The following is an 18,361-nucleotide window of genomic DNA, read 5'->3' as shown; positions in this document are numbered from 1 at the left end:
AAAAAGTTAGAAATTAAAAAAAAATTTAAATGTTCATTTATTTTTGAGAGAGACAGAGCATGAGTGAGAGAAGGGCAGAGAGAGAGGGGACACAGAATCCGAAGCAGGCTCCAGGCTCTGAGCTGTCAACACAGAGCCCAATGCAGGGCTCAAACTCACGGACCACAGGATCATGACCTGAGCTGAAGTCAGACACATAATTGACTGGGCCACCCAGGCGCCCCAGAAAGTTAGAAATGTTTTAAAAACATAAATAGTTTTCTAACTCAGCCCCATTTAAATTGATTGGGAAATGTTCTTCTCTGCCAAACTTTTAATTTGATGATTTTTTTCTTATCACCTATTTGGATGTTGCCTGTTACTAAGTTTGCTTTTCTCTCTTCTGAAAATAATTTGATTTTCTCTCTTCTGAAAGTTTGCTTTTTTCTCTTCTGCAGGAATGACACCTCTGAATGTGCATCTGTGTGGCATCTTGCTTTCAGGTACTCACAGGGGTGCCCCACCGAGGGAAATCCAATGCAAGGGATGACAACGGAAGCTCTTCACAATGGTTTGAAGCTTATTTATGCTGGAAGAAGAAATGAGAAATCAGTTGAGTAAAAGAGGGTCAATTAAAAGTAAAATTTGGGGGCGTCTGTGTGGCTCAGTCAGTTGAGCCTCTGACTCTTGATTTCAGCTCAGGTCAAGATTTCATGGTTGGTGAGCTCGAGCCCCAGGGATGTGCTCTGCACTGACAGCATTGGCACCTGCTTGGGATTCCCTCTCTCTTCCTCTCTCTCTGCCCTTCCCTCACTCATGCTTGGGCACTCTCTTACTCTCTCTCTCTCTCTCTCTCTCTCTCTCTCTCTTTCAAAATAAATAAATAAGCATATAAAAATAAATAAGTAATAAAATTAAAATATCTTGAAAGTCAAGATATTTCCCATTTCATTGTTTTCATGGTTGGCCCCTCACTTCCCACAGTGCTAGACCCTATAAATACATTTAGTTTTAAGTATGGCTCTATTTCTGCCATATATCAAAAGACTTCTTGACCTATCTACTCCCAATTCCCAGATTATTCCAAATACTTCAGAGAATAATCAATCAAATACTTGTCTCATAAACTGCCATTTTTTAACCACAATTATTTTGACATATTCATAGCCAAAATGCTATTCCCATCCCCTCATATACTAACAAAAATGTCTTCAGCTCATGAGGATCAACAAAATAGAGATGTGTGGGAAAAAGAGTATAAAGTTTAGTTACATTATTTTTTCTTTTGACAGAAAAATGTGGCAAGTAGGAATGTCCATTGAACAATTACATATTTCATTTTGCAGCCTTATCACAACATAAAGTTATGTGGGGATTTTGTAGCTTCCCATCAATTATAAAATACCAGAGCACTAGTAAGTTGACTACATGGTGCAATTATTGGCCTAATAAATCCAACAAATTTGTTCTTACATACCAAGAAGACATATCTCCAAAAATGTATGTGTGTATATATATTTCATCCAAAAAAGATACATTTGAGGCCATTCCATAATTTCACTTTATAAGAGTCTAAAGACCCGAAGATAAATCAGTTATAATTACTGGTTCATCTTTAAAAATAGTATATTTGCAGTAAATTGAATTTCCCACCAAACATTTCAAATTTCCCAATTCCCACATAGAAAGATAATGCAGTCACCATAATGTGTCAAATATTGTACTGAACATTTAAAAGCTAATAAACATAGCTTTTAAAATAATGTTGCTGAAAAGAAATTAATTTCTAGTTTAGTTCAGTAAATAAAAGAAATATCTATTTGAAATTCACTTATAAAAACCGACCCCAAGATATAATTCTGAAGCTTAAGAATTACTGTTCCCGATTTTATAACAACATGAAGGCAACTCATCACATTACAACTCATACTGTCTTAATAATAACTTATTGAATTTCATCATTTGTATTGAACTCTTCCATAATTCTATGACATTTATTTGGTCAAGTTATTAACTGAAATAAAAATTTACAAACAGAGCTGTTGTGTGATAGAGTATGTTTCTCAAGATGGTCAATTGCCTGCTTGGGGCGTGACCTTGCCTTTCTCCCATCAAGGGGGATGTCTATTTACTCTTGAACCTGAGTGGACAATGTAATGGTTCTGACCAATAAAATGAGGTAAAAATGACATTCTGAGAACTCCAAATCCAAGTCTGAAAAGTACTGGCAGCTTCCGATCCCAGCCTCATGGTGCACTCAGCGTTAGGATACTCCCTCTCGGAAATCAGCTGCCACGCTGTGAGAAGACTAAGTCACACGGAGAGGCCATGTGTTGGCATTTCTATTATCAGCCCCAGCTGAGCTCCCTGCTGATGGCCAGCAGCATTTGCCAGCATGTGAGTGAGCCATCTGAACATCCAGCCCTATACAGCCTTCAGAGATGCCAGCCCCAGCTTCAAACTGACTGAAAACCAGGAGACACCAAATGAGAACCACCCAGGTATAAGCTCAATAACTCATAGAACCATGAGAGAAAATAATAAACTGCGGTTTCAAGCCATTCCAGTTTTGGAGTGGTTATTCAGCAATATATAACCAGAACATAAAGTGCTACTTTACTCATCATATAGCATACCCCTGTCCCCCTTCCATCTGTTATGTGAAGACACAGGTGAAGGCAAGGAGAAAATTACCACATGGCCTAGAGATATTGGAGAAAGGAATATTTCATGTTTAACTTTACTGTTCTTAAAACTGGGTCCTATAGCCAAGTATTTGAAAATAATTTTGTCATAAACCATAGGTAAACTACCAGATACATTTATTGAAGAATTGTGTTAGAATTTAAATTGAATCTGCTCTAAATGTGCTTTGTTTTCCCCAAAATCATCCTCTTCCATGGACTGCTAAAGGTTGACTTATGATTTAAGTTCTTTTTTACTGTTTCAAACACCTTTCCAGATAGTCCCCAAATTTCAGGATCAGCCACCACCAGAGAAGCATGTGATTTCTAGACTTTCCTCTTTGCTATGTGTCATTCCCTGGAATAGAAAGGAGGAAAAGAAACTTTGGTGCATTGGTCTCCCCAGTTTTATGTTCATGGCGGCAACCTCAGGTGATACCTGAATAAAATATGGCCACCTAGTGGCAGCAATTCCCTTTGATGGGGTGGATCTCCTAAGGGATTCGTCTGCTTCCCCTGATGGGTCACGGCTGCAACCGCTCTGAGGCATTTCCCTCTTCTGCAGTAGGATCAGTTCCTTGGGATTGCAGCTACAGATAGCCTCTCCTGTAGCCAATTCTCATCCTGTGCCCTGAGAACAACTGCTGGGTTTTTTTGTTTGTTTGTTTTGTTTTGTTTTGTTTTGTTTTGTTTTAAACTGTGGTCACATTAGAGTTGGCTGGGAATCTTTTGAAACTCCCAATTCCAAGGGTGCATGTGTGACCAGTTACATGTGAATCTCTGGAGGTAGAACTCAGACACTAGTGTTTTTTAAGCTCCCAGGTGATTTGAATATGTAGCCGGGTCTGAGGACCACTGTCCTAGAACAATCTTAGTTCTATGAATAGTTTAACTACTCAGCATTACCCTTTCAGTAGCATCACTAAATGGCAACTATTCACACATTCCTTGCTGGGCCACCAAAGAACAACTGTGGGGCAGGTACATGTTTTTTTCTAGGATCTTAGAAACTCTTCATGGAGTTAAAGTTAACTCATATTCAATGCCATGGATTGAGCTTTGGGAAAGCAAAAACCAGTTATATTTGATCCCTGCAGCCAGGAGAGTAAAGTCCACTCCTGGGAGGTGGGAAAGGCAAGGATGGAATAATCCTGAAATAACTCATTTTACTATAATGTGCCTCATACACTAACAGAGAAGTTCTACAGGAGCACCAAGAAGGCACACTTTGAAAGAGTTTTTGGAGGTTCAATCAAGCGGAGGGAAATGCATAAACAGAGGCCCAAATTAAAGCCAGGAAGAGCACAGGTCAGGGAAGGTCGGCTGATCTGATAAGGCTCCTGGGCTTGGGGGTGGTAGAGAAAGTTTACATTATTCTATTTGCATTTTTTCCTGTACTGTTATTTTCATTAAAAGAAGTAATATGTGTTAACAGCATATAAATAAGAAAACAGATATAAGCAGAAACCCAAATAAATATATGAAAGGAAGCTCAGTATGAGGAAAATACAAAACTGAACCTCAGTGAGACACCATTTCACACCCATCACATCGGCAAACAATCTGACAAGAAGAAGAACAGGAACTCTTCTATGCTGTAAGAATGTAAATAGGTATAAACACTCTGGAGAGATATTTGACAAGATGGGGAGAGTTGAAGGTACATACACCCCACAACCCAGAAATTCCATTCTTTGGGATGTACTCTAGAGAAACTCTTACAAGTGAATACAAGGAGATAGCTACAAGAATGTTTCCTGTGCTATTATTTATAAAAGTAAAAAATTAGAAGCAACCTAAAAGCCTATCAAGGGGAGAACAGGTGAACCAAATGCAGTATGTTTAAATATCATGCAAAAGTGAATAATATTTCTATTGTCTAATCACACTATTATTACACTATGAGTATCAGCTGGAATTAATCTAACAAGAAAAATGTTGAGGAAGAAAGGCAAGTTGCAGAAAATTAGATAACTGCTACCAGTTATCAATGAAGCTAAATAATACCATCTTTTCATCTGGGGACACATACAATCTAGCTATGACATAAAGAACAGTGCATAAATAAACATCGCATTCGGTGTGTTGGTAACAAGGAGATCTAGGAGAATGGAGGCACAGTGAGTTGGGGGCATGGGCTCAGAGAATGCACACAACTTAAAACTGTATTTGCAATGTTTTATTTTTTAGCTTAATGGAAGGTACACATGCAATTTCACGTTACATATTTCATCATTCTGTATATATGAACTCTTGAATACTTCATTTATTTTTGAATGCAGAAAGGGAGTTGGTTAAGTGGAATATAGTACATAAAAGAGATCCAGTGATTAATGTGTGAGGTTTAAGCAGTTGAGGACAGAACGAAGAAGAAGCAGTCAGCAATGCTAATGCCACAGAGTGACACTCAACAGCGACAGAAGAGCAGAAGAGAATTAGGACAGAATCAGGACGAAACATTGTCTTGACTGAAGGTTTTGATCTATCTTAGTGAAGAGGAAGCACAAATAAAATGAAGACCATACTGTATTATTACATTTAATTTATACATATGGTATATATGTGTGTGGTGTTTAAACCAGTAGTGTGTTCTTACAAAAGTATACAGACAAGCAATTTTCAAACAAGCATCCTGAATCACCATACCCAATAATCATTATTCTTCACATTTCTGATTTTGTGTTCCTCATTCTAGACTTTTTCTTCCATAAATGCATATTAAAATATACAATTTGCCCAAAGAGGGATTATTGTGTCAATAGCCTTTGGTAGCATCATTTTTAACTTAAAGTATCACACATTCTCCTGTGCCTATAAATATAACAGATTTAAATCTTATAAATATGTCATGAAGGCAGTAGAAAGGATGGATTTAAGGAATTAAAATATGAAACTCTTTGGGAGGCTATTAAAATAGGATGAACATCCAGTGCTCATCCCAACAGGTGCCCTCCTCAATGCCCATCACCCACTTTCCCCTCTCCCCCATCCTCCATCTTAACTAAAGGACTTCAGTGTAGGCCTCGTCTTGTCCTTATGAAAAATTCTTAAATTCACGTAGCAGAGCCACTTGTTTTCAAAGTACCTTAAAGTTCTGCAGGGAAGCAGAAGATTATTTAGAGGATTTCAATTCGGTCTTGAGCAGGCATATATTCAGTCCTTTTTGTGCTCACCACACTCCACTACCTCATACTGTATTCACCTTGACTTCAGTTGTTTAGAATGTCTAACTCCTACTCCAGGGATCTCCTTTGCAAAAGTGATCAATTTGCCACATTGATCCAGTGAGTGATTTGATGTACATCGGTTTTTCCTCCCTCGAGTTCACCACTTGGGCTTCTGGCTTCAATTCTATGACATCACCTATTCTTAGATAGACTCTTCCACCTTTTTTCTTCTTCTTCCCGTAGCCCATCAGACCCACTATGTGAGCCCCAACCTTTTTTTTTTAAAGTTTACTTACTTATTTTGAGAGGGAGGAAGGGGCAGAGAGAGAGGGCAAGAGAGAATCTCAAGTAGACTCCATGCTGTCAGCACAGAGCCTGACATGGGGCTCGAACTCATGAACTGTGAGATCATGACCTGAGCCAAAATCAAGAGTTGGATGCTTAACCGAATGAGTCACCCAGGTGCTCTGGCCCCAACACTTTAAAATTAAAAAAAATTTTTTTTACTGTTGAGCCAGCAATTTATCCAGGCAATTTGAAAATGACACATGAAATCTATAGGAAAGAGAAAATCTTTCTGAAAAGGTTCAGATTCTAAAGGGCTAGGCAGAAGACAAGTCCCATGCATGGCAATTTTGGAGCCACAAAATTAGTATTTAGAGTGGGGAAGAAGGATTTGAAGAGAAAGCAGCATGCAGAAAGATGGCACGAGAAACATCAAAGGTAAATCTTGTTTAATTTACAATGCCCAGTCCCATCTTACATTGCAAATAACATACCTATCATTAATTATAAAGTCTGATGTATATTACTTAAATCTCTTGGGCCAAAAGCTTAATTACCGTATTTCTAGGTATATTTTAAACTGAATTACTTGAAGATAGAAAAAATAGTCTTATGTAACATTATATCCCCAACCTTTAGTATAATTTCTGGCACATAAGAAACACAGAATGAATAAATAAATATAAGAATATAAAAATAAGAGCAAACACTTGTATGTTGCTTATCATGTACAGGGCATTATTTTAAATGCTTAAATTATATTAATTTATGTTAATTATTTACTTTCAAATCAAGAAGTGAATAGCTTTTCTACAAATTAATGAAAATCAGGGTTGATTTTATTTTTGACTTATCACCATAACCTAAATATTTTCTGGAGACTTGAAGAAATAATGGTGAAATTTTGGATATGATAGAAAATATTTAAATCAAGGATTCATAAATTGCTATATTGCTGTGTATTACTATAACCCTTTGGGTTTTCACTCTATAATGCCCCATTCTTTTTCTTGGAATTTTCCAAGGCTGAGCGCTTAACAGCCATATTTGTACATTGACCCCGCCCTCCTGGCTATGATCCAAGTTGACAAGTCAGGTACTTCTGGTAATTTGGAGCAGGAATTGAGAACCCGGGAGCAGTCCTGCGTGTGATTGGAATTGGAACACACACACTCAGGAGATGTGGCTTGGCAATATTCTGCCCTGTGAATAAAGAAATAGGAGAAGCCAACAGAGAGAGAAAGATGAGAGGAGAGAGGGGAGGAAGGGCAGAGTGTAGAAGGAGAAGAAAAGAAGAAGGAATGATCACAAAAGGGGAAAAGTGAAGCCAAGAGATCTGGGTTCTTAACAACATTTCAGTTTCTAGTTATAGTCCCTTCCTACCCTTGAGGTCTGGGAGACAATCCTATCTCCATTTAATAAATTGCTTTGTTTTGCTCAAACTGAATCAAGTTGTTTTCTGTTACTTTCAACCATAGAGTCCTAACCAATATAGTATGGTACTAAAATGTAACAGTATTTCCCAAATATGATTAACCAGAAAACATTCTCAAAATTACAAAGTGTTAATGAAATCAACTGCAGAACATGAAAATTCAGGTACCAAACAGAATTTTAAAAGTCACCATCAGGGATGCCTGGGTGGCTCAGTTGGTTAAGAGTCTGACCTCAGCTCAGGTCATGATCTCATGGTTTGTGATTTCCAGGCCCATGGGGGCTCTGCACTAACAGTGTGGAGCCTGCTTCAGATCCTTTATCTCCCTCTCTCTCTGACCCTCCCCTGCATGTTCTGTCTCTCTATCTCTCAAAAATGAATGAACGTCAAAAAAATAAAAATAAAGATCACCATCAGTCTGAGGAAACCATTTGAGAAAAGTTGATAAAGGCATAAAATGATCAGTAGAGTATGATTATTTCTAAGTATCACCAAACCATTGAAGGTTTGGGGTGTTGGAAATGCATGTAAAACCCGGTAAAACAATTGAAAGTGGTAGTTTAATCACATCGAAAAGAAGGTGGTAATGAAATAGATCTGTATAACAAGTCATGATCATGGAGTGGTTTCATGGATTACAGAAAATATGGAAAACAATATTATTGGCTCAAAATAATATTGGGCACATTTAAGACCATGTTTGTCAATGGTTACTAAAGTAACATTTGTTATTGATCATAGCAAAGAAGGAAGTGTGAAATAATAATTGGGTCTGTGAAACAAAATAGTGAATATACATTTAGGTCTCATTCGTTGGAGAACATTTTCTTCTTTAAAATGACTGGAGTAAATGAGTAAATAGTAAATGCAACAAAGAAGCAGTAATTAAGTATCTAGGAATTTCTCAGCAAAGTGAAAATGGATTAATTGTGGGGACAATGTATTGAGCTACAAAGAAGGACTGTAACAGACGTTACTGTTTAAAAATAGATTCCAAATGTAGTCATAAGACCATGTTCAGTTGCAATGATAGCATTGATGTTTGAGAATCTCTGGGCAAACACTACTGCCTAAAGCAATGGATAAGATTAACTGGCTGAAGTTGTAGGGAATGCAAAAACAAAATAAAAGTAATTTCTCTGTGTTTGCACTCTTCAAAGGGTGTTTTATCATGACATATATGCTAACATTTTAGATGTTTAACACTTTATGGCATATAGAATCATTACTATCATATTGTATAATTAGGTACTTTAAAAAGATTAAGTAAAAATAAGCAGTCGTATTTAACTTTGTAAAGAATTTTTATTGAAATTGTCTCAACTCTCCTAATTCTAGTTCACATTATATAAAATTCTTTAACTGGTACATAAAGTCCATTTTTAAAAACATGTCTTAAACTAAATTCAAGGTTGCAAAAAGCATCTCCTTGTTTACAAACTTACAAACTCTATGGAGTTTGTGACTTGAACTCATCCTGAGATAAAGTCTCACATTGGGTGTAGATTTTTTTTTTTTTTAAAGCTCCCGTAAGTGATCCCCAGTCCTGTCAAGAAAGACACACTATAGGGCACTGGGTGGCTCAGATGGTTGAGCGTCTCCTCTGGCTCTTTAGTTCAAGCCCCACATTGGGCTTTGTGCTGTCGGTGCGAAGCCTACTTTGGTTCCTCTGCCCCCTCTCCTGTCCCTACCCCTGCTCACACAGGTGTGGTCTTTCAAAAATAAAAAAAATGACACACACACACACACACACACACACAAAATCTCTATGGAGATTTTACTATCAAAAGTTGGCAATGGCTTGGGACACCTGGGTGGCTCAGTTGGTTAAGTATCTGACTCTTGATTCTGGCTCAGGTCAAGATCTCCTGGTTTGTGAGTTTGAGCCCCATGCCAGGCTCTGTGCTGGCAGCATGGAGCCTGCTTGGAATTCTCTCTCTCCCTTTCTCTCTCTCTCTCTCTCCCCTGCTTGTGCTCTCTCTCTATCTCTAAGAAAAGAAAAGAAAAGAAAAGAAAAGAAAAGAAAAGAAAGGAATTTAAAAAATGTTGGCACTGGTTTAATATGCAAAGTATGTATCAGCACTCACAACTGTGAACTGGAATTTACTTGTGTTCTCTTTGGCATTTTTGTTATTTTTTGATGAACCCATTGTAGATCCATGATGAAAGAAGGGATTTTAAAAGACTAAAGTTGAAAATAGTTGAAAATATGAGTGTTGATGCTGAATATGATTTAATCAATTATGTAATTCATTTACATAAGAGGGTGAAATTAAAAATTTTCTGAACTGTTAACCCTATAAAAAATAAACACTCTACAAGAAACAAAAATGTTGGCAGATATAAATAAATTATTTTAAATGTGTATTGTATGAACTGTGATGAGAATGAATATATTCTGTCTCAGGTCTTTGGTTTGGAGATGATCACAAATTGTGGTATGAGATCATCCTAACTCAGATGGCCTTTGAAACACATATGCAAAAGAATTCTCTGAGAAAACATTCTAAATTTTGGTAGGCAAGAAGAATTCAAGAATCCCCAAAACTTCTATGCATGTAAGAAAGAATGAAAATGCAAGAATCAGAGAAAGTTTTGTAGTGCTGTTTTAATTGCAAAGGTCAGAGCTGGTAAAGTAATTGACAAACATGTTTCAATTCTACTGCCACAAAATGGAGAGAGTGATTGAAAGAGAACAATGGAATGTCATTGATTAATGATATTGACAATGACTTTTGCCCTGGGACACTGCCCATGGTCATGGTTGAACCTGACCTGTGTTATCTCAAGGGAGAATAGAGAGCTAAGTTATCAAATGTCTGCCTTCTTAAGTTGCCTCAGCACTAAGGAGATTTTTATGTTTATGGTGGCATCCATCCTTCTTCCCACCTTCTGAGCACCACTAACACACTCCATACGCACCTGGTCAGGGAAGGATGAGGAATAAAGGACCCCCTCAGGTGGAATCCTGGGATCGGAGAGGGCTGAGTTAATAAAATCCCATCAAAGATTATGAATCTAAGAGAAGAAGAGATTTGCTCTTTGCTCACTTTCAGCGGCCCTGGAGGAAAGGAAATCTCTTGCAGAGTTCTCTCAGCCTCTGACGCACAGGAGAGGCAAACACAGAGAACCAAAGAGCAATATATAGGCAGAGATTTCATCCTCGCTCCCCTGTGTATCCCTGATCCCAAGCACTGAATGTGCACAGTGTGCTACCGATAAATGTTAAATCAGGTTATGGAAAAAAGTAAGATGCACCAAGTGGTTGGAGTAAAGTTAAAACTAATATCAAAACGTAGGCATATATTAGGATGCAATCGTTGAGTAATAGCACAGAAAAACATAATCAGAATGCTAATAAAAGGAGCAGAGCCTGGGTGGCTCAGTCATTGAAGTGTCCATCTCTTGATTTTGGCTCAGGTCATGATTTTATGGATCATGAGATCAAGCCCCACGTCAGGGCTCAGCACAGAGCCTGTTTGGGATTCTCTCTCTCCCTCTCTCTCTGCCCCTCCCTCTCCCCTTTCTCTCAAAATAAATAAACATTTTTTTTAAAAGTAAAAGGAACCAGACTGACTATAAACTCCACAAGTGCAGAAAACATGTGTCTCTGTATCTCCATTGCCAGGTTCTGCTTGCCACATTGCCAATACTTATGTGTTTGTTGAACGCAAAAATGAATGACTGAACAAATAAGTGAAAGAATCAACAAACAAATGAATAAAATTCAGAAGAAATCAACATCCCCCCCCCCACCTGCCCCCACAACCACCACCAAGTGGTCCTTGGGGAGATGACTGGTCCTTCCCACCTGGAAGAACATAGGACATTTACTTTCTGGAGTTGTTAAAGACACAGAATTCCAGGAACCATTGAAGGAGTGGCTGATTTACCATACCAAAAATAAAGGATGAAATATCAGAACACTGGGAGTAAAGTATAGATTTTAGAACTTACCTGCAGAGGAAAAATACAGGTCGAATATAAAAAAATAGGAATAGAAACATGACAGACTTCTCAGTAGCAATCCTGGATCACAATGGGGCCTTTTTTTTTTTTTTTTTTTTCAATTCTGAGGGTATATGATTTCCAATAGAGCGTTATATTAAAAAAACAAACGGGGCTCCTGGGTGGCTCAGTCGGTTGGGCTGCCGACTTCGGCTCAAGTCATGATCTCACGGTCTGTGGGTTTGAGCCCTGCGTCAGGCTCTGTGCAGGCAGCTCAGAGCCTGGAGCCTGTTTCCGATTCCGTGTCTCCCTCTCTCTCTGCCCCTTCCTTGCTTGCTCTCTGTCTCTCTCTCTCAAATAATAAACATTAAAAAAATTAAAGAAAAAGAACAACAAACAATTCTTGGGGCACCTGGATGTCTCAGTCAGTTAAGCAACAGACTTCATCTCAGGCAATGACCTTACGGTTTGTGAGTTCAAGCCTCGCATAGGGCTCTGTGCCTGGAGCCTGCTTCATATTCTGTATCTCCCTCTCTCTGCCCCTCCCCTGCTCATACTTTGTCTCTCTCTCTCTCTCTCTTTTTCTTTCTCTCTCTTTCAGAAATAAATAAACTTAAAAAAAAAAACAATTCTCAAATATAAGAGTGAATTCAACAGTATAGATGATCACAAAAAATTCATATCCTATACACTGGCCTCTTGGAAACTGCTGAAGGAGGTAAATCAAGAAAGAAAGATGGAATTCCAGGCAAGAGAGGGACAAAAGGTCCTCTGGGTGACAGACATGTAGCAGGACGAGAGAATGAATACTTCTGATTGGAGCATGAGACCAGGAGGTCCCTCAAAGGACGCCACCAAGAGAACGGAGATAAACAATTATCGGGTGTGTTTGATCATATAGACAAGAGTTTGGTAGCTCCAGATGATTTGAGAACAAGTTACTGATGCACAACGTGAACCTAAACAAGCAAAAATCAAACAAACAGGAAAATGTAACTTGTACAAGAACATAACTATGAGCAATATGTATATAGCCATACTAGTGAAAACATGTACTGATTCTAGCCCAAACCGTGGTATAACTATATTTGAGAGGTGGGATGGAGAACAAATATGCATTGGTGGGGAGTGTAGAAGATAGCTAACCTCATAATGGCAAGTCAATAATGTCTGAATTTTAAATATTTTAAATAGCTGTTTTAGCATATTATTCAGAAAAATGGAAGAAAACAGATGACAGAGCTATGAGATGTGAACATGGATGCCTCTGATAAAGGGGAATTGACTCTGGGTATGAGTGAGCTGAGGACTGCTGCTTTTGGTGATCAACCTTATAATACAATTGGACTTTTTACACCAGGCATGAATTAATGGGATAAGATAAAGATCAACTTAAAAACTATCAATTTATTCAAAAAAGCTATAAATAACGGAAGGATATAGCAAGTTCCTACATGGGGAGAACAAGCACAGTAAAGATAATGAATCTCAAGTTAAGAAAGAAGAAAAATGGGCCAAAAGATGAGAGAATTCATCCTCACAAAGAGTGTAGTGACTATTAAAACGGTACGCCTTCGATCTCACCTATAAAATGAGCAAAGATTACAAAAGCTGAGTGTTGGCAAAGGGGTAGGAACACAGGATCCACTGAACACAGCCTGAAGCGATCATGGCACATTCTCCAGGCAAACCCACATGGAGGAATCTCTCTGGGGGATGTCACCACAAGTGTATATGTGAATATTTATTTACTAGGATGCTCATGGAGGTGTTATCTTTATCAGAGACAAATGGAAACATGAAAAATACAGGAACATGATTAAATTAGCTATAGCCTGCTTCCAAGATAACACTTACATAATCATTAAGCTAACTTTTTTTTTTTTAAGTTTTTAAAGCCAAAAGAAAATGCTGGGGTGTGTGGGTGGCTTGGTTAGTTAAGCATCTGACCCTTGATTTTGGCTCAGGTCATGATCTCACAGTGAATTCTAGCCCAGAGTTGGGCTCTGCACTGTCAGTGCAGAGCCTGCTTGGGATTCTCTCTCTCTCCCCCTCTCTCTGCCCTCTACTCTGCTCCCACTCTCTGTCTGTCTCAAAAACAAATAAATAAACTTTAAAAAAAAGAAAAAAGAAATGCTTATAATATGTTAAATATAATCTCAGGATAAGAGTTAAATTTATAGTCCTCTTCCAGTTACATCTAACACACACGTACTCATACACAGAAGCAAATCTAGAAGAAATATGGCAAAATATTAGCAAGTACTATCCTATAAAATTGCGGGATTATGGGTTTTTTCGCACTTTCTTCTTTATACTTTGTATCATTTTCTAGGCTTTCTACAGTTGATGTGCACAACCTGTAAAATTAGGCCTAAACAGGCATTATGTCCTTGTTTTTATAGAAAATGTTTATGTTTGTTTGTGTGTTTGTTTTTAACAAGATAGCTTCTATACGGATATCTATGGGCAGGGAAAGATGAAACCATCTGAAAAAAGAGAAAATTAAGACTGCCCAGTCTGATAAAAGATATGGACATCACTTTTCCTAACACAGATTAAAAATCTGTCACAGAGAAAAGATATAACAGTAATGGGGGCACTTCCACTATAAAGACATCTGCTAGAAATCTCATTATACTAAAAAGCTGAGCATCAGACAGAGTCTTGACTTGTCTTGCTGACAATTTCATCTCTCAGAAGGTGGAGGCAACAAGTGTGCCCACCACTCAACTGACCAGGAAGAAATAAGTGGTTGGCACCGGGCAGTGCGAAGAAAGGTAGCCACGGACTTTGCAGTCACGTGGATTCATACCTGCCTGAAAACACACCTAAAATGCATGAATTGGTGTCTATGGAGATTTTGAAGTGAAAAAAAATTGTAAGTTCAATGACAGTGGTTGACCACAATTCAACATGTACTCAAATTCTAAATAACAGAGAGAGAAGGGGAGAAGAGTGTTTATTTTGAACCCTTCACATCTTCGAATCAAGAATTTCACTTTGGAAAGGCCTACGCAAGATATTTCTCAAAAATTACAAAAACACGTACAAAGAGATGTTTGCAACAGCATTATTGGTCATTGCAACAAAACATGAAAAGCACTTAAGTGGCCTCTCAAAAGTCAGCATATACACTCCACAGAGCATTATGCAATCATGATGGTAGTTAGGAAGAATTTATTATAACACAGAAATGCGGGGCACATGGCCGGCCCAGTCAGTTAAGCATCGGACTCTTGCTTTCAGCTCAGGTCATGATTTCACAGTTCATGAGACGGATCCCTGCCTCGGGCTCTGAATCTGACTCTGTGATGGGCTCTGCACTGACAGAGAGGAGCCTGCTTGGGGTTCTCTCTCCCTCTCTCTCTGCCCCTCCCCTGCTTGTTGTCTCTTTCTCTCAAAATAAATAAATAAACATTTTCAAAAAATTCAAATGCTTTCAACAACCTAATATGAACTAAAAAAATGAAGATACAAACTTTTACTGATTCTATTATGTACTCAAAAATATAAATGTATATACATAAATATTTTATTCCCTGCTTCAACAAAGTTTGAATACATGCCCATTAATATAGTCCAGGTACTAATCTAGGCACAAAATGAGTGCTGAACACAAGAAATAAAAATCCTGCCCCCAAAGAGTTTTCTTTCTGGTAGGATGAGACATAAAATATTTAGAGAACTTATTTTTGCTTAGAGAAACTATGGGTGTTATAGGAGTGACTTTTTAAAATTCTTTCTCTCTACTTATGAAATGTCCCATAGTGAACATATATTATACTTATAATGGAAATATAAAATATTATTTTAGGGGCGCCTGGGTGGCGCAGTCGGTTAAGCGTCCGACTTCAGCCAGGTCACGATCTCGCAGCCCGTGAGTTCGAGCCCCGCGTCAGGCTCTGGGCTGATGGCTCAGAGCCTGGAGCCTGTTTCCGATTCTGTGTCTCCCTCTCTCTCTGCCCCTCCCCCCTTCACGCTCTGTCTCTCTCTGTCCCAAAAATAAATAAACGTTGAAAAAAAAAAAAAATATTATTTTAAAATTAGCTGAAATGCATACATATTTAATAAAAGTGTTATATCTTGGTTTAATAATGTCCTAATCAAGGAAGGTAATACATTCCTTTATGTGTTTTTCAGATTACACCTGAATAGTACACACACTCCTATACACCTCATGTTAATTAGGATTTTAACAGTCAAGAATGCATTCAGAAAAGAATGACTTGAATGATAGGAAGTCTGAGGTTTATGTCAAAAGTGACAGAGCTGAGGTAAGTGGAACATTTAGACTAAAAAGAGACAAAAACAAACATAAAAGGTGCAGTGGGAAGAAAAAGGGAAAATCTGAGGTTAATTCTTATTCCACCATTCCCAATAAACCTTAGAAAATCACTCCCAGAAAATCATTCCATCCCTCTGATTCCAGGAGTGTGTGTGTGTGTGTGTGTGTGCGCGCGCGCGCGTGTGTGGGTGTGTATATGTGCACACACTCACATGCTGGTGAAGAATGGAGATAGCATCTCCTCTATCTGTCCTTAAGCATAGTTAAGAGGCTCAAGACCAGAGGTAAAAAAAAAGGTAAAAAAAATCATATCTTTGAAAGCACATGCTAATTGAGAGGGGAAAAAGCATTTAATACAGATTTTTAAAAATTATTTTTTAATGTTTATTTCTTTTTGAGAGAAAGAGAGACAGAAAGGGAGCAGGGGAGGAGCAGAGAAAAGGGGAGACACAGAATCCGAAGCAGGCTCCAGGCTCTGAGCTGTCAGTAGAGAGCCCAACACAGGGCTCAAACTCATAGACTGTGAGATCATGACCTAAGCCACAGTCAGACGCTTAACTGACTGAGCCACCCAGGCGCACCTAATATAGAATTTCTTATCAAGAAAAACTGTTTCTGTAATACAATATACAGCCACTATTAAATTTTTATATAAATCCTACAGATGGTCTGTAAACATATTCATACATATGTATGTTTATATAACTTTTAACCAAAACAGGATCACAACTTATACAATGTTTGATAATCTGGCTTTAAAACTTGAATGACTGCATGTATTGTTCTGAAAAATAAAATTTAGAATAATGGGTCAAATATTGGACTCAGTCTGAGGCATACATCAGTAAAACAGAATCTATCGCACGTACGCACAAATCTCCCACTGTCTGTGCACTTTCCAGGCAGTTACTAAAGGACCATCTGATGTGGACATTTTGTCAGGAGCTCCCTGGGGAGGTTGGACTAGAAAACTCTCAACCCTTTTCCATTCTAAGACTCAATGATTTTATTTTGATTCCATAAATTGTCCACTGGGGCCTAGACATGGTGCAAGGAAGAAAAGTAACATTTATTGAGACTACTTTGACCTTTGAGCTTTGCATTGACACATTATCTCATCTGATGCTAACAAGCCCACGAAGTAATCATATTTTATAGCTGAGGAATATAAGAATCACAAAAACTGAGCAATCAGTCCAAAGACAAATAACCTTTGAGCCACAGAATCAGGGTTTAAACCCATGTTTCCAGAAAGGGCTTGCTGTTTACCTTACAACGGTTCTGAGGAGATGCCTAAGGGGCTGCTTCAGGGACCAGAGGGCAGATCTGAGAAAGCATTGTTCTGGGACAAACACTTGGCTTTAATTACAACAGCCCTGGGGTATCTCTCATCTATCAGAGTTCATTTGAATCAGTGATCCCACTGATTAAAAAGAAAAAGTTTACAAAACACTGTATTTCACCATGTGTCTTTCCCTGTGTTTTTCAGGGAAGCCCGGGCTCCTGCAATTCTGCCCACATCTAGGAAGTCAAGAGACTGAAACCAATGGTCGCACAAATAAAGCTGAGACTCAGCCTAGGTGGTCCAGACCACGTCCTGGCAGCTCGAGGGTGCCTGGGGCGCCAATGAGTTCAAGAGAAGCAGGCAGACAGTGAGCAAGTACAGACCGAAACCACCTCCAACACTGACCAAGAGAATCTCATTACCCTTGCAGGCAGGTACGTGACCTCTCACCCTATAGCTACTTTCCTGAAAACTGAGATGTTGCCCCTTTGCCCACTGCTCTTCTCATTCTGAATTTCTTTGAATGAACTCCTCCTCTCTCATGATTTTTTTTTACTTAAAATCTCCAAATGTGTACCTGAAGCCCTGACATCTATTTGGAACTTTAGACCTTTGTATCCAGTTCCTTGCTTTTGTAGCCCTTAGGCACCTTGCATGCGGTTCATCTAATATGCCTTCTTGTCTGGGCCTTAAATCTCTCTCTTGTCCTCAAGTATTTCCCATCTCTGTAAGGCAGAATCATAAGACATCCTGAGATATCCCCACTCTCCTCCCAATATCCAGCCAACTACTAAGGTCTACCAGTTTTGCCTTCTAAATTTTTCTGAGATCCACCTTCCCATTTTTATTACTGGTGACTTGAGCCCTCATCATTTGTCACCTGCACTAGCTTGAGTGTTCCTCACCTAGATTGCACAGGGTCAGATTTCCACCCTGTGCCCTGCATAGACCTATGTCCTAGAGATGCCTTACATGGGTCCAGCTCCTATCTTTTCCATATCAATTCCATAACTCACTTCTCTGCCATCATTTCCAAATAATTTCCCAAAAATCTCAAGTTGGCTTAGTGGCCCTTCTGTACGCATCCAAAGTACTTTGTGTATCACTCCGGCATGGTATGCATAAAGTTATATTGGAGACTTTTGGTGATGTTTGTTTTGGGGACAGAAACTGGATTTTTCATCTTTGTATCTCAAGTGCCTAGATAATGACTAGATTCTCAATAAAATGATATGAACATGAACTAAACTGACACATAAAAGAAAGCAAAAGTTGTTGGATGAATATTGG

General features: G+C 38.5%; 1 long non-coding RNA gene across 1 annotated transcript in view; it reads left to right on the top strand.

The window, feature by feature from the left end:
- Positions 1 to 441: 441 nt before the first annotated feature.
- LOC147583101 (uncharacterized) overlaps positions 442 to 18,361 on the top strand; it is a 31,202-nt gene continuing 13,282 nt past the window's right edge. Inside the window, exons 1-5 of the long non-coding RNA XR_015245455.1 lie at positions 442 to 591; positions 2,332 to 2,480; positions 14,199 to 14,379; positions 15,642 to 15,775; positions 17,276 to 17,505. This is a non-coding gene — a long non-coding RNA (uncharacterized LOC147583101). The remainder of the gene's footprint in view (positions 592 to 2,331; positions 2,481 to 14,198; positions 14,380 to 15,641; positions 15,776 to 17,275; positions 17,506 to 18,361) is intronic.

Source organism: Puma concolor, chromosome A2, assembly GCF_028749965.1.
Source record: "Puma concolor isolate L17-30 chromosome A2, mPumCon1.1.hap2, whole genome shotgun sequence".
NCBI classification, from domain to species: domain Eukaryota; kingdom Metazoa; phylum Chordata; class Mammalia; order Carnivora; family Felidae; genus Puma; species Puma concolor.
Note: the sequence above shows the minus strand (reverse complement) of the source record. Positions and strands in the feature narration are given on the sequence as shown.